The sequence below is a fragment of the Myodes glareolus genome, chromosome 21 (genome assembly GCF_982192425.1).
Source record: "Myodes glareolus chromosome 21, mMyoGla1.1, whole genome shotgun sequence".
NCBI classification, from domain to species: Eukaryota; Metazoa; Chordata; class Mammalia; order Rodentia; family Cricetidae; genus Myodes; species Myodes glareolus.
Window position 1 is genome coordinate 49,843,775 of NC_142046.1, and position 16,381 is coordinate 49,860,155.

Sequence of the window (16,381 nt, forward strand, 5' to 3'; positions counted from 1 at the left end):
GTTCTATAAAGACATTAAGGTCTGTATTCAAATAGCATGGAACCCTGTAAATGCTTTATTACTTTCTAATCTTGTTGCTTACTAAAATGAGAAAATATGAACTCTTCTGAGTTAATAGCCGATTTTGTGCAATTCCAACTTTACCTTCCTTCCTAGGAGCCGGGGAAGGAAGATGTACATCATTTAGCTGTATCTATAGAACAAAGACGCAAAAAATGTGACACATGGTAAGCTAGAAGGTATGAGCCTTGTTTCCTGAACAGCCTTTAGACAGATACATGTTTAAACTGAAGTGAATATGTCTGTAAGTAGACAAAGATACTGACCCAACTCTTACATAGCAATTTAAAGGAGAAAACTGGTGATGAGCTTCGTATTTTATCCAATTTCAATATTAATGCAGCTGTATTGTAAAATGTACTCAAGGCATCACAACATCTTCATGGCAGTTAGAGAGAATAAAGTGCACAAATGTCCCGGTCATGGATGAAGAGAGAATTGTGGAGTCCACAGAGTAGCAGATATTGTTAAAGGAGTTAAATGTGAGATGTCTCCCATAGGCTCATGTGTTCCATCAAGGTCTCCAGCTGTGACAGTGGTTATCTTCTGTTAACATTTATTCTATTTACGTTTCCTATTGACGTTTATGACTGTAATGTCACGGGATTGGGTTCATTTCTGCAGTTCACATGACATTTTATAAGAATTTAGCATGAAATACATTGTGAAATAATCTTGAACATGTGACCCTTTCGTACTAAGATCATCCTTTCTCTATATGATTAACAATCATGAAATATTTGCTGCAGATGAGACTCTAAAACACAAATCCAAATTGCTTGCTATAGAAACACCCCTGAAATTCCCATACAACGGAGACTCCCCCTCCTGCTGCTTATATGCTTCTTCTTCTCCTGAATTTTCCTCTTATTCTCTTGATTTGCCCTTCCTCCTCCTCCACTTGCTATTCTTTGTGTTTGAGCATTATAAGAAAGGCCTTCCTACACAGTATTTGTATTTTACAAATTACTCTTATATTCTTAGCTAGCCTCTTTGTCCTTTCTAAATTCCTCGTACTTTAGTAGGTGGACATTGAAATTAGATTCCTGGACTAATTGTGTCAGTACAGAGCATGTGAAACATAGCACCAATCTCAGTGAACTTCAGTATATCAGTGAGTTTAATTTTTTTCCGTCCACATTTGGACGGCTGTTTTACATAAAGGGCAGAGTGTAGTCACAAGATTCTAGGTTTGTATATTCATTGATTAACAGTTAATGTTATACTGAATGAATGTTGGCACTTTGGAGTCATGAGTATTTTGGAAACATTCCCTAAATCAAGCATGTGTCATTTATTTTGAACTTTCATCTAAATATATTATCCTCTATTGTTTACGGGTATTCTACTAACAGTCTTTCTTGAACCACATTATATCTATCTACATCTAGTGCACATATGACTATAATACATGTAAAACTTTAATAACGAAGTACCTGAAAACCATTTATCATGTGTTAACAATCTTTTCTCTAAGATTTCCAAGCTGGTGGTGATTCTTTCTTACTAACTCACGTAGAGTAATTCTTCTCTCCATCTGTTTTTACTACCTTTGTGTTTTCAAATTTGCAAACTTATTTGCATTTGAGATAATTACAGTAGAAAAAAATGAATGTTAGAAAGGACCTCCAAAGTAGAGATGCCTATTTTTCTAGACATGATTGCTGATCAGTGAAGACACCCCCATAGTTAATCAATGAGGAGATCTACCAACAAATCAATGAAGATACCCCAAAGCTGACTTGTCTTTAAAAGATATAAATAAGTGTGTCAGAAATGCAGCAATGTGAACAATAACTTTCTGACTATATTTTATTCATGAAAGAAGGATAACTATAAGTTTCTATTAGTATTTTACTTTGAAAAAACCTCTTGAATATGTACTATAATTTAGAAAATGCACATTATTCATAGGCTTTTATGATGCTGAGAATAGAGTACTATGAATTTGAATAGTTCATTGGTATTTTAAAACTTTGTATCTAAGCTTACTCATTTATGCTGAGATTGTACATTTGTGGATGAATCTTTAAAAATCATTAAATTCTCTGAAATTCACAGAATTTAGTGCCTGTCTGAGGGATACATTAAAATTTTGTTTGAATACAAGTTCCTCATGAAATATTAAATCATCTTCTAAAGATTAAGGACCCTTAAAAGTATTGCTTGTGTAAATAAAAATCCAATATTTATTATTACTGGTTAAACATTTCCATTCATTTCTACATAAGCTTTGAATTGACATTGCTTAATAGTTAATGTTACATAAATATACGAACTTACCAACAGATCTATACCAAGAGGTAGCATTACCAGAAGAAGAAAGATGACAGGATGTCCATGAGGGTGCTCAGTCATTGGTATGTAAATATTTAAATTGATGGCACTCTCTTGATGTGTTTTGTTTTGTTCAACAGAGAACAAAGGCCAAGAAAATTACACGTCAGGCTTTCCTATAAAATGGCTGATCATAATTTTGTGGTTAATTTGAAATAGTTTTCCACCTCACATTCCTTAGAATACTCTGAATGTCTCCATGTGTTCAAAACTGAACCTCATCTTCATCTTGTTTCCAAACATCTTCTGATAACTACCAGGTAAACACTCACCAACGCACTAGCCAATCAAATTACAGCCCAATGGGTCAGCACCTAAGTCACCTCTTACTTTCTACCTAGCTTCTTCTTCCCTCAAAGCACTGCCTGTCATTGAAATGATTCTAATTCATTGATACTCTCATTATTTATTCTAGGCAAAGTTAGTTTCAGCTTGTAAGTTGCAGTATCTTTCTCCTTTTGAAAACATAGGAGTCTTAGTTTTGTATTGTCCTGCTGACAATACTTGTTTTGTTTACTAGGAAGAGTTTATTCACCACTTCTAGTAAGTAGATGGCATTTACCAATTAGATGTATGAAGCCATCATCAGATGATCCTAAACACAAAGGACTCTGGAATTTGCCTGTGTCTATCAAACCTTTGTTAAATGCATACAACAGACTTTGTACTCGGGAAAGTTTTTGTTGTGAACAGAGACTATGTTGAAATATCCAGGTCATATTATTCTTGTTAAAATCAGATTCTCTACCTATAAAATTGAGGTACTGCTGATCTGTTAAGATATTTTATATGATATTATACATTTTGCTGATCGTTTTTATAGTACTAAGATAATAAAATTATTTTAACACAAGTACATATAGTGAGACACCTTTTATTAAATGTGGTTATAATAATGGTACAACAACCTGAACTTCCAGAATTAACTAGTCGAATGCTTCCCCAACTGCCTGCACTCATTTCATAGATGCTTGGTTATAGATGGGAATTTTATATATTGAGTGGTGATTATAATTTGAAAAAACAACAGTAGGTGAACTTTGGCATTCATTTTCATATATTACAAATTTATTTTTAAAATTATTTTAAAAAAGAAAGCAAAATATTTTTTTCATCATACATACCAATCCAAGTTTCCACTCCCTCCCCTTCTCCCATTTCCTCCACACATCCTCCCACTCCACCCCCCCCATCCACTCCTCAGAGAGGGTAAGGCACATTGCTTTGGGGAAGGTCCAAGGCCCTCCCTACTATATCTAGGCTGAGCAAGGTATCCACCCAAAGAGAATAGGATCCCAAAAAACCAGTACAAGCAGTAGGGATAAATCCTGGTTCCACTGCCAGTGACCCCTCAATAAAAGTGTTTGTTATGTTCATATTGTCAGTACTAGCACAAGTCCTCTGAATTATAAACAAGCTGATCAAATCCATATAATTAGCTATGCTGATAGTAATATGTTAATAAAAATGACTGCAGTTATTTTAAACCAAAGTTTTAAATATACAATATTTCACTTTGTTCATTCAATGATTTTTTTTTGACATTTTGTCCATTCTGAGAAAAATTTGCTGGAAATTGGTGTAAAGATGCCTGTTTGTATTGTTATATTTTACAAATCTTTTAATCTTCTAAGAAATTTATTACTTTGCACATTTCTGAATTTATCCTGGAATCTGGACCTGTCAGTGAGTTTGTAGAGTTAATTATAATAATTTTGGAGACTTAATGATAGTAATCACTATCCATCATTGTTTCCCAAGAAATGTGTTTTTCTCTTTGGAATCATAAAAAAGGAATTAATAACTGTTAAAATGGAGAAACAGCTGCTAGGCCAAGGTTTTGTAGCAGAAAACAGACTTCGTTGGAGTTACAGGTTTGGAAAATGTTCTTTGATTTACTTTTGTTCATTAGCTTTTCAAGGACTTTAGAGCCCAATCTTGGCATGCATTGGTCTATATAATTCTTGGATGCTAATTTATAAATGTCTAAGGTCCTAAGATTATCAAAAAGAGCATAATTCCACAATTCATGCATTTGTTTATGATGAGTAGAGTATTACTACAATACTCAACTATGCAACTTCTTCAGTTCAGTGGGGTAATTGCTTAGATGATCTGGTTTCCTTACATAATGATAGCTAGGCTCCCTTAGCGCTGTTCAGTCTCCTCTCAGCTAAGGTCTTGCCTTTGTTGACTAAGCTTCTATGACTGCAGAAGCACCATTGGTTACTGAGACTTGATAGTCTTCAAGGAAACTTGTGGGATATGTAAAGCATTGTGGTTTGGCATGCTGCTTTTCCCGTATGATCAAGTGTAAGACAGAGAAAAGAGATGTGTGTTCAAGTCCCTCAGATTTTTGATTTAATCCCAACATCATTTCATCGTTTCTTTTATCAAAATCATTTCAACATCCTTTTTAAACTTATTTTCCAAGGAAAGGAAAATATGGAATTATATATTGGTTGATGAATGTTCAAATATTCTTCAGACTTAGGCAACTGAAATAAGATGTGTGCATACACATGATGTGGGATCCCCCTCTGCATGCTGTGAATACCATTGGTTAATAAAGAAATTATCTTAGGCCTGTGATAGGGTAGAGTAGAACTAGGCAGGGAAAACTAAGCAATGCTGGAAGAAAGGAGGCAGAGTCAGAGAGAAGCTATGGAGCTGCCATCTGAGACATGCCTGAACCTTGCTGGTAGGTCACAAATCTTGTGGTAAAATACAAAATACTGGAAATGGGTTAATACTAGATGTAAGATCTAGCTAGCAATACATTTAAGTGATTGGCTAAGCAGTGATTTTAAATAAAATAATTTCTGTGTGATTATTTTGTGAGTCTGGGCACCAGGAAACAAACAAGCAGCTTCCTACTGCGCACATACAATCATAAATCAATATTTTATAATTTTGATTAAATTCAGTAAGCAAGGAAAAACTTTACAGCTTGCAATCTTTTCACAAATTTAAACTTCCAGGAAAATGACTGACTAGAACAACAGAAATGTAATGTGCTGCTATTTATATTATGGCTATTTAAATGTATAACTTCTCAATCCTTTTAATTTTTGTCTGATACAAACAGGTCAAGAATTTTTTAACAACTTCAGAGAAATTTATATATATTTAGAGAAGTTCTGAGTTCCAGCTGGAACTCAGAATTCAGTCTGGAAAGCAAAAACTCTGAAATGAAGATTCAAACACGTGATGATGTAATGGTGCTTGAAAACTCTAGCAAACTTCAGCAGTCACAGAAACAGAGAGTGAGTCGTGGCAGAGAATCAGGTAGAACAGTAATTTATCTCCTTCACCATCTGTCACAAAAGCGTATTTTAACAAAATAATATTATGGTTATAAAGACTAACTAGAAAATGACTAATGAGCAGAATTATAGGAAGCCAATCGTGATGATGTTTTCCCTTTATTGGTATTTATACTGGTGAGTTCGCTTAGTAATCTCCTATTTATCCTGCTTCCTCAAATTTCCTTTCAATAAGTTTGTTGATGCTTTTTAATTAATATGCTTTTATTTCTACAAATTTGCTTGTAAACATTCCCAGAAATATAAATGTTAAACCTTTGAGTGTTTTCTAGAATATTGCAGCGTAAACTCTCAGTGCCAAGGACAACTGACACTACCCCTTCTGGATAATGTTTTCCACTAGGCAACTGGCTTTGACTCCGACCCTGAGCATTCCCCCTAGAGAAAACCTAGACACCAGCAGTTCTTTTGAACATCTCTACTCTCTGTTTCTACTACACTCACAGCGTAGGAAAATATTAGCGTGAAATAGGAAGTATTTCACATGGTGCTTCCAAAGAATTCCCTCTTCCCTCATTGCGTGGTGCTGTGTGGGAGTCAGATCACTCAAGTTCTGCACCCAATGAGCTGACTAGGGTGAACTGAGATGATATTACTTGCCTCCCATTCTTCACAGGACTGAAGTTCAGCTTAAGGAGATCACAGCCCAGTTTCTCATGCTGATTCGGTACAACATGGCGTTACTAAGCAGGCTAAGCTCCGTACTTGCCTCTGAGTGTACCTGTGTCACAAATTTTCATAGGAGCTTCGGAAACCTCTTTGCCCCTGAGAGCATGGTGAATCCCACTTCAAGCTCACAATCATCAAAGCAGTACATAGCAGCCAACCTGGGTGTGGTTAGTATTACTATTATTATTATTATTATTATTATTATTATTATTTTCCTCTGAGTAATGTGATTTGAGTTTTCAGTGTGCAAACTACTGAATTGTTTAATTTTTTTTACATTTTAAAATTTTCATTCTTATTTCTTTGGTGTTTTTAAAGGGATGAACAGCTAGCATGTTAAGGCCACAGAACAGCTTCGGGGAGTTCACGATCTCATATAAACATGTGTTTCCTAAGGCTTAGAACCTGAGTTGGTCAGGTTTGGCCAAAGACACTTTGGTCTGCAGAACCCTAACCATGGTCCTGTTCAACGTTTCTAGAGTATCAGTTGATAGAAAAGGCAAACCCCCGTGTGAGCGCCTGGTGTTAGTAATGGTGCTTTCACTTAGAGTCAGTTACACACGAGACACATAATCAGAAGCAGGCATTTCCCGAAAGTGAAATTGATGTAGGTGGGCCTTCTGTCTATGTGTTATTTTCATTGGATAATAAAGAGACTGCCTTGGCCCTTTGATAGGTCAGAACATAGGTAGGCGGGAAAGACAGAACAGGATGCTGAGAGGAAGAAGACAGTGAGGCAGACGCAATAGCTTTCCTCTCCAAGATGGATGCAGGTTAAGATCCTTCCTGGCAAGCCACCACCTCGTGGTGTTACACACATGAATAAAAATGGGTTAAACAAGATGTGAGAGTTAGCCAATAAGAGGCTACAGATAATGGGCCAGGCAGTGTTTAAAAGAATATAGTTTCCGTGTAATTATTTCGGGTAAAGCTAGCTGGGCGAGTGACAGGACGCAGCCCACCATTCCTTCTACATGAAATGTGTCTGGGGCATCTTCAGATGGAGGCACAACCAGAAACCAAACACAGTCACCATGAGAAAAAACAGTTATGAATAGGCGTAAGTTTAGAAATGTGTTTCAGTTCAATTTCAAATGGTAACTGTACACATTACTTGTCTGACACATTTACAGTGTTCAGACATTGTTTAGTAGGAAAATTTATTCATTCTTTTGCCACTTTTGGAGTCTTTCATGGGAAAATGAGATGTTTATGTTTTCTTTTGTGATCTTCACAAGTCTAAAGACAGACAGGAGAGACAAGATATGGCCGTGAGGAAGGTCTTTGGGAAAATGGAGCCCTGTAGTTCTGCACCGAACATGTGCATGACGAGCCCTGCTCCAGGGTTTGCAGCTGGATGTCTTGACAATAGTCGGGGACACAGCAGAAGAGAACCCTTGATCCCAAGCTCAAGGTCACAGCCCTTTGCTGAGAGTTTGGCCAGCTTTCTAAACAGGGTAAGTTATATTTTAAGTTTTTCTTTGGTTTCAGATAATCTGATATAATTTGTTCCTCATTGTGTGAAACATGAGTTAGTAAACTTATTCATGTTAAATTAATCCACTATTTTATGTTAACAGAGAAAGGAAACCAATTTTATATATTTTTAAAAATCCTTGGAGACTGCCTTTTCAACAAATAGCTATGTCTTAATTTGAGTCATTAGATATGTTTACTATGGCACATATCTTTACAGGTATTGGAAAATTAAGTCTTAGAAAGCTAGTTTTGTTTCCTCTCATTCCTGGTAAACTTTGAAAGAGATTGGCTCTGATTTTACGTAGTTTTGTTAGATTTCTTATTCATAGTAGACTTAGAGTCTTTCTCCAGCATCCTAAGATTGATATCTACATATATCATCTCATTTGGATGTTTAGAATTTAAAGGGACCTGAGAAGGATACTTTTTGTGACGTCTGTATGCTTGCCACACCCAAAAGAACAGGAAGATGACTCTCACTGCTGTATTTTGATTTCAGTTTTGTTCAGTGTCCTTATTGCTGCACAATTTTGTAATAAAAGTAATTTCCTTTATCAAATACTTCAATTGCCAAAATAAAGTAATTTTTGCCTTTCTTCATGGCTTTTACTTGGACTGATGGCTCAGAATAGAGTATATTAAAAGTCTTCAAATCACACCCAATACAGAAATGTGAATTCTGCTTCTCCTATCCACAATCTCATGGATGTACTTTCTCACGCCCTCTGGAATTCTAAGACCAATCTTTCTACCTAAGCATATGATTAAAGTATCTCTTTTAGGAATGCAATTCATTTTCATTAACAGTGATTTATATCATTTTCTGATATTCAGCGTGACAAGCAATACTGATATATTTATTAAGAGGAATTTAACATTTGTGAGAATTTCTTTGATTAAAGTCATACTAAGCCTCCGTCTATGAAAAGTGACAAGAAATCTTTTTCCTCGAGAGTTCTAGTGACCGGTGGCTTTCTGCTGCTTCCTGCTAGCATTGCTGTTAGTACATTTCTCTTAGTTACGGGCCTCTTTAAAAGAAAGGAAATTCTGTGAAGTTCTACTCCAGATCTTTTCAGATCCACCTTTCGCCAATTTATTTCAATTATGCAAAATTTAGCAGATTAAACAATATTCATTTTGTTTCACAATCTCCAGTTTGAGAAAATCTTGACAGGGGCAGGTCCTCTCTTCTCCAGTGATGCTTGGTTAGGACACGTTGGAAGGACAGGAAGTTGGAGTCCCCTGGAGTGTTATTCCTAACACTGATGGCTCTGGGCATTGGTACTAGATTCTGGCAGGAGCGTCATTTGCAGTAGGATGGTGGAACTCTCCTGTGGAATCACCTAGGCTTTCCCTGTAGACTAATGTCCCTACAGTAGGATGATGAGACAGATGTGAAACACTTTATAAACTACTGGAGGTCACAAAGCATCGCTTCTGCCACATTTTATTCATTAGAAGCAAGTTCAAGGTTTTCCTAGATTCCATCGTTTGCACAAGGAATATTTAAAATGGCGGTCTCTAAAACTAACAATCCTCCCACTCAAAATTATTCTCTTTTTCACTCAACCCCATCAAACAACCAGTCATTATGGATGAAGCTAACTTTAATTTACACATTAAAGCCACTTCCTGTTCCCCGTGAGGGCTGTGTGGAAGACAGAGAGGGCACAGTGTGGTGACCTGGTCAGGATGGAAGGAACTCACTCTCTAAGGAAATGCTTCCGTTCATTTTGATCCCAGCTTAGTTATCAGTTGCTCCCAGAGGTGATGCTTCTCAGCCATTCCTCTGCCAGTGTTTATATAGCTGCGTGTGACTACAGTTCCCTTCGCTATAGCCTCTGCACTGTTTCTCTCTATTGGCCTTTATGGCCTTCATGTCAGCCTTTCTGAAGTACTTAGGATTTTATGGTCTAGGACCTAAGAATAACGTAGTCTGAAAATGGTTCCAATTTATTCTCCCTTCATATTTTTAACCCTTTCTGTAATTTTTTTCAAAAGTATCCAATTCCATGGCAATAACATGAGAGTGATTCAGGGCTGAGTCTGTAGGTTATTAATAGAGGACTTATATAGGAATATAGTAATATAGGCCTTAGCACCAGTGACTCAGAGCTCAACACAGATATAGACATATACGCCTAGATATGGTTTAGCTAAGTTTTTAATTCAGATCAAATGTAGACAATATTGTTGAATATTTTAGGTTATCTTTTTCACATATTTAAACATCTAAAATCATTGACTTGAAAATATACATTTATTGTTATCACAATTTTAAATATAGGTATTTTAAATCTCTTTAAGATAAGAGAAGAAAATCAATAAACTTTTGATGGCATAGTAGGAAACCATAAAGCTTCATGCGTAAGGCCACAGGAACCCACACTCACAAACTGGCAGTCAAAATACACAGAAGAATTAACTCATCAAACCTCATATAAAGTGGAACCAAACCAGTATGAGGACTCCTATCTAGAAATGGTAGAAATGACAAAGTCATTATCTAATAAACAACTAAAGTAAGTTCAAATCTAAACACATTATATTTATATATTCTATATGTTACATATGTTTTATATAATTATGTAATATATTCATATTCTGTAAGGTTATATAGCATATTTATATGTTTATATGTAAATTATCTGGATATAAATATAAATTTACACATACTATTTATTTTATATGTATAATAACTATTTGGAGAAAAGAAAGGTAATGTCAATATTACAAATATGCAGTTAACGGCACTCATGAGTTTTTATGATGTGAAATCATGATAGAGATTATAATTACGGAAAATAGTTTATTGAGATATTCTTTAAAATGTTTGCCCAAAAGTAGTTCCTATTCTTTTCTACATTCAGGTTGTATTGTAGGGGATTGCTCGTTTGTTTCCCAACCTCCCAGCTGCTCAGATTCAAAATAATCACACAGAAACAAAACAGTTATCAGGCAAGAATTACAGTTACAATATTTATATTTACTTTATCTTTTATCATAACTAAGGAAAACTATAACTATTACTATAAATTCTTCAATTCCACCAAAGACTCCAGAAGGATATAATATTACCTAAGTAAACAGGAAGTACATTGTAAGCAACTTCCAAAACTCTAGAAATGACAGAGACATCTCACTGCCTGGACAGTCATCCAAAGTTCTTCTGCACTGTTGGGGCATCCATCTTCAGCCTATAGGCCCATAGTATCCAGCAGACTTTTCCATGAAGCAGGAAATTTCAAAGACAGTTCCACCTGTATTGGAAGTTTGTCAGTCACTTTCTTCTGTGTCCTGCAGAATGTCTGGCAGACTCTTTTTTTTTGTTTGTTTGTTTTGTTTTGTTTTTTCGAGACAGGGTTTCTCTGTAGCTTTGGTGCCTGTCCTGGAACTAGCTCTTGTAGACCAGGCTGGCCTCGAACTCACAAAGATCCGCCCGCCTCTGCCTCCCGAGTGCTGGGATTAAAGGCGTGCGCCACCACCGCCTGGCTGGCAGACTCTTTTATGAAGCAGGAACCTTGAAGTATCGTCTCACCTTAGGCAAGATACCTGTTTTGTTATATGTAATTTTACTATGTTAAGTTAAAACTTTCCTTTTTATTTAAACAGAAAAAGGGAGGTGGTGTGGGATTCCCCTCTGTATACTGTAAATACCACTGGTTAATATAGAAACAGGCTTGGCTTGATATGGTAGAACAGAGCTAGATTGTGGAAGGCAGAGTCAGAGAGAAGCCATGTAGCCCCGCTAGAGACAAACGCTGGGAACTTTACCCAGTAAGCCACAGCCACGTGGTGATACAAAGATTACTAGAAATGGGTTAAATTATGATATAAGTGTTAGCCAATAAGAAGGTAGAGCTAATAGGCCAAGCAGTGATTTAAATAATATGGTTTCTGTGTGCAGCCAGGAAACAAACAAGAGGCCTTACTACAACAAGGTTGCATGGCCTTTTCTCCACAATCTCCTTATAGTGTATGTTTTATGTAGTTATATTATTGGAAAGCTGTAGGTCAGAATACCCATAAACTTTTAAATGAATAGTTTAACTACTGTTGGGGTATGATAGCCAAGCTCATGGGTCAAGTAGTGCTAGTACTACACACCTGGGCCACATTACCACACTGTATAAACTGACTTTCACTTGTGTTACCACTGCAGGGTTTGGAGAGACGGTCCTCCCAAGCTTTTCTGTGCTATGTGAACTCATGAGGAGAAAGTTAACATGGAAATAAAGAAAGGCATAATTGAAAAGTGCTTAAAACGATTCTTTGTTCCTTGGGAAGGATAGGTGGAGACAAAATGCTTGGCCCTGTCCAGCATGGCATGGGATGAGCTGCCTCAGAAGCTGCTTGACTTCCTGCTAGCTCTTGTTACAACCCAGGAAGTCATCATAGACAGCATCTCACACAGACGCTTGGCAGATACAACTGTTCCCAATCACACCCTCAACAACCTTACAGAGGAGCCATTCCAGTAGGCAGCAGTTTGACCTGCTAAGCCACACACCAGTGACAGCCATTTCCTTGTCTTGTGCATTGTTTTTAGTTTGGAATCCAGAAATACAATTATTTCCAGTTGGGTTTTAAAAGGTAACTGTGCACATTACTTGGCTGACACGTTTACAGTGTTCAGACATTGTGTGATGGGAAATTCATCCACTCTTCTGCCATTTTAGAGAGTCCTTCATACGAAAATGAGATACCTATGTTTTCCTTTGTAATGACCACAGGACCAAGGACAGGCAAGATGAGGCCATGAGGAACAACTTTGAGAAAAATGAAGCTTTATAGTTTTGAACCGAACACATACAAGATGAGCCCTGCTCCAGGGTTTGCTGCTGGTCATCCCCACAATAGCTGGGAACACAGCCGAAGCTTCATTCAAGGAGAACCCTTGGTCCCAGACTCGAGGCCATGGCACTATGTGGAGGGTCTGAACAGCTGCCTGTGCAGGGTCAGTCGCAATATTCTTTCGGATCATGATTTCGGATATCTGTTAGAATTCTTGCTTTTAATTTGGTGATATAATTTACTCATCTTAAAGTAATGTCACAGTTTTGTGTTAATATAGAAATCTGTACATAATTTTTAAACGTTATTAAATCCTAAGAGCTTTCACTTGCAGCAAATAATCTTTTCTTAATTTTGGTCAATTTGGTCAATAGCTGTAACTACTAAAACATACTAAACTTTCTTTAGAGGCTACGCTGAAATTAATTTTAGAAACTAGTATTTTTTTCCTGTGGTTACAGGTCAACTTCGAAAAGCATTATCTCAACTCATAAGGAACTATGGTTAAGTTCAGGTTCACAGTAGCCTTCAGATTATGCCCCCATTCTCTGGCATCCCAAGTTTGACATCTAAACACTTACTTCTTGGGTGGATGCTTCCAATTTAAAGGAATCTGAGCGGAATTTTTTTTTTATGAAGGGTCTATACATACAAAATCAAAGATAGTAAAGAATAGACCCTTAATTTGTGTTTTAATTACTTCATGTTGATTTCAATTTTGGTCACTGTAATTATTGCTGCCCAGTCTTTATTGTCATTAAGGTTATTTCCTTAAGCCAGATGTGATGTTTCAAAGTGCAGTCCATTAGGCCTTTGTACCTTGTTCTCACATGAGGGAGTGGGGGCTAAGATTGCAGCTCTAGAATGCCTTTCAATTGCTACTTCCTTAAAGATCTGAATTCTGTTTCTCTTACCCACAATTCCAAGTGTGATTTCATGCCATCTCCAAATCCCTTGAAGTTGTAATAAGAAAATTTTCCATCTAAACACATGGAAAGCTTTTTTAAGATTACAACTTATTATTTCTCAATTTTTCGTTGCTGCAAACATTGAAATAGTTATTTTAAGGGAGTTTAACATTCGTTAGAATTTCATTGATAAATGTTTTTGTAACCATCCATATCTATGTATCCTAAATGGTTGCAGCTGTCACATCACATGTCATTTGCATAGTATGATAAGAAAACATAATGCATGACCCAGTTTAAGATGACTATCTACTATTAGAACAACTTTTTGATCCAGGGTGATTTGTAAAAGCAAATTATTGATTTGTAGAAAATATAAAAAAAGAGTTAATATTTTACTGTATTTATATACTGTTATTAAAACACCCATTTCAACCAGTAAAAATGATCCCCATTTTTCAAAATCGTCTTAATGTCAAAAATATCATAGACTCCTACTAACCAGGGCTTTAACTCTCTTACTCAGCTGGCATCTTTAAAAATGATACAGGAGAAAAGTGTCTAAAATTTCCTAATAAATTTTGCAACTGAATATATTATAAGGGAAAAATAACAACACTTCAGGTAGATCCCAAGATGAAATTTTTTTTCATTGCTTTGGTACCAGCACCAGGAAATGAAACTTGATGACGGCTGGGCAGATGAGGGCGCCAACTCAGCCCAGGGGCTGCTGCTCAGGACCTGATCAATTCTCAATGAAATAGAGAAGAACCTCAGGATTAGTAAGAAAGCCAGACCAAAATGGATGACTGCAATTGTTAATTAAGCAGAAAGGTCAACACACTAAAGAGAGGAGAGCAGAAGTTAGAAAAGGGCCGCACCTGAATGTCTCAGCTGTAACCCTGGTTGGGACTTGGAGGCTGCTGAAGCAGCCAGTAGATTTAGAAATCAGAGAAAGCATGCATTGTCACCCCCTCCCTTTTTTAAGGTGTAGTTTAAATCCCTCCCTCCCATTTCATAGTTGAGTGAGCAAATGTGATCAATCTAGCGGGAAGGTATCAAATTTCCTGTTAGAAAGCTGATTTCCATTTGAGAAAGTCATGAGGCAACAAAATTCAAGTTTCACTTGTGTCTCTAACTTATATTTCTCCTATTATTCAAAGTAAATTTATTGTTGTATTCTTGGTCATAATCCAGACAGCACAGTATTTTAAATATTTTTCCAGCAGTATAGTTTTTTATGCCATTATGACAATAATAGTTTCTTCTTTAGGGTATTTAATGTTTTGAAAATTGATTATACTGAACAAGTTAAATTATTAATTACTGAAGGTCAAAAACTGAATGTTGCTCTAAAGTAAAATCCATTAAAGTAAAAAATCCAATTGTCTTTTATTTAAGGGCATACTTTCACTAAGAATAATAAAGTAATGCATTTAGAATGGAGTAAAGAGTTAAGTTGATTAATCTTTGTACTGAAATAATGAAACCACATCCCCACACTGGTGTGTAAAAATAGGCAATGTTAATTGTAGTTTTTACTCCTAGTGACCTCAGCAACATTCTACACATAATCTACTCCCTTAAACATAATTACATTTATCTGATCCGACTTAGGTGATGACTTTCAAACTATTTAAAAACAGGAGGTCCCTTCAAGGATTATTCAAAGGTCACATTTTTCCCTTTCCAGATTTATATATTGCTAATTAGCACGCGAAGTGTTAGATCTCAATATGCCATTTTCAAACATAATTTATTTCTGGTGACAGCTCCCCCACCCTCCCACCTGCCTCTTGTGCCTATCCACCCACAACAGTAAAGGCCACACTTTTTGAGTATCATTCCTGTAATAACATTTCATGTTTAACAGAAATCTTACATTATTTGAATTTTTTGCAGACATGGCAGCAATTGTATAATGATTACTACTAGAGAAGACAAAGAAGATTTGTTACCAAAACACACAATGAAGTTTAATCAATTCTGAAATAAATTATCCTCAATAATAAACGGCTCCAATTTCCTTTGTTCGGCTAATTCTACATTCAACATTTTTATTGCATACATAAAATGAAAGGTGAAAATGTGAGTTTCTAATTATTCTTCATTTATTTTGTCTTTCTTTCTATCCTTTTTGGTTAATTGTTTGTGAGGGAATGTATTGCCAAGGGAAGGGGGTGGGAGGGCTAAACAGGCCTGGATTGCCCCACTCCACCCTGCCCCGCCCTTGTGTCCCTAGGAGAGTCCAGCTCTTCTTCAGTCTTGCTGAGCACTGTTTCTCCATGTTTCTGGGCTCCTGAGCAAGGAAAGGAATGTTTTGGTGAGGGACACTGGCTTCTCAAGGAGTGAGCTGCCTGTAACTGGTGATGGAAACCGTGGCACTCCTGGTTCCTGCAGACACCAGGCAACTGCTGGGGTAGGCTTGACAGAGTTGAGAGCCCCGGATGGAGATGCAAGTGTTTCCCCCCACTTCCGCCATCCTAGTCCCATCCCTATCTAGATACCCAGCATGCAGGCAGGACACCACATGGGACAAGATGAATGAACGCTGGCCAGGGCGCTTATGACAGGTACTTGAGATCACGATAAGTTGGTAGAAAAATCAGAAGTGAGAAGTCTCTGCCCTCGGCTTTCTTCTGGAGAATTACAGCACTCTGCTAACCTGTGTCACTATCATTCATGGAATAAAGGGCAGACCTTCTATAAATGAACTAGGAAAAGATAATTACACCCCACCCAAGGCCCAACCTGAACCCCATGGAGTAGTTATTCACTGTCACTTGAAACAACGGATTTATGGCCTGA

At 36.8% G+C, this 16,381-nt stretch overlaps 1 pseudogene; it reads left to right on the plus strand.

Moving 5' to 3' along the window:
- The first annotated feature begins 4,209 nt into the window (after positions 1 to 4,209).
- On the plus strand, positions 4,210 to 15,508 carry LOC148118724 (uncharacterized; annotated as a pseudogene).
- Positions 15,509 to 16,381: the final 873 nt, after the last annotated feature.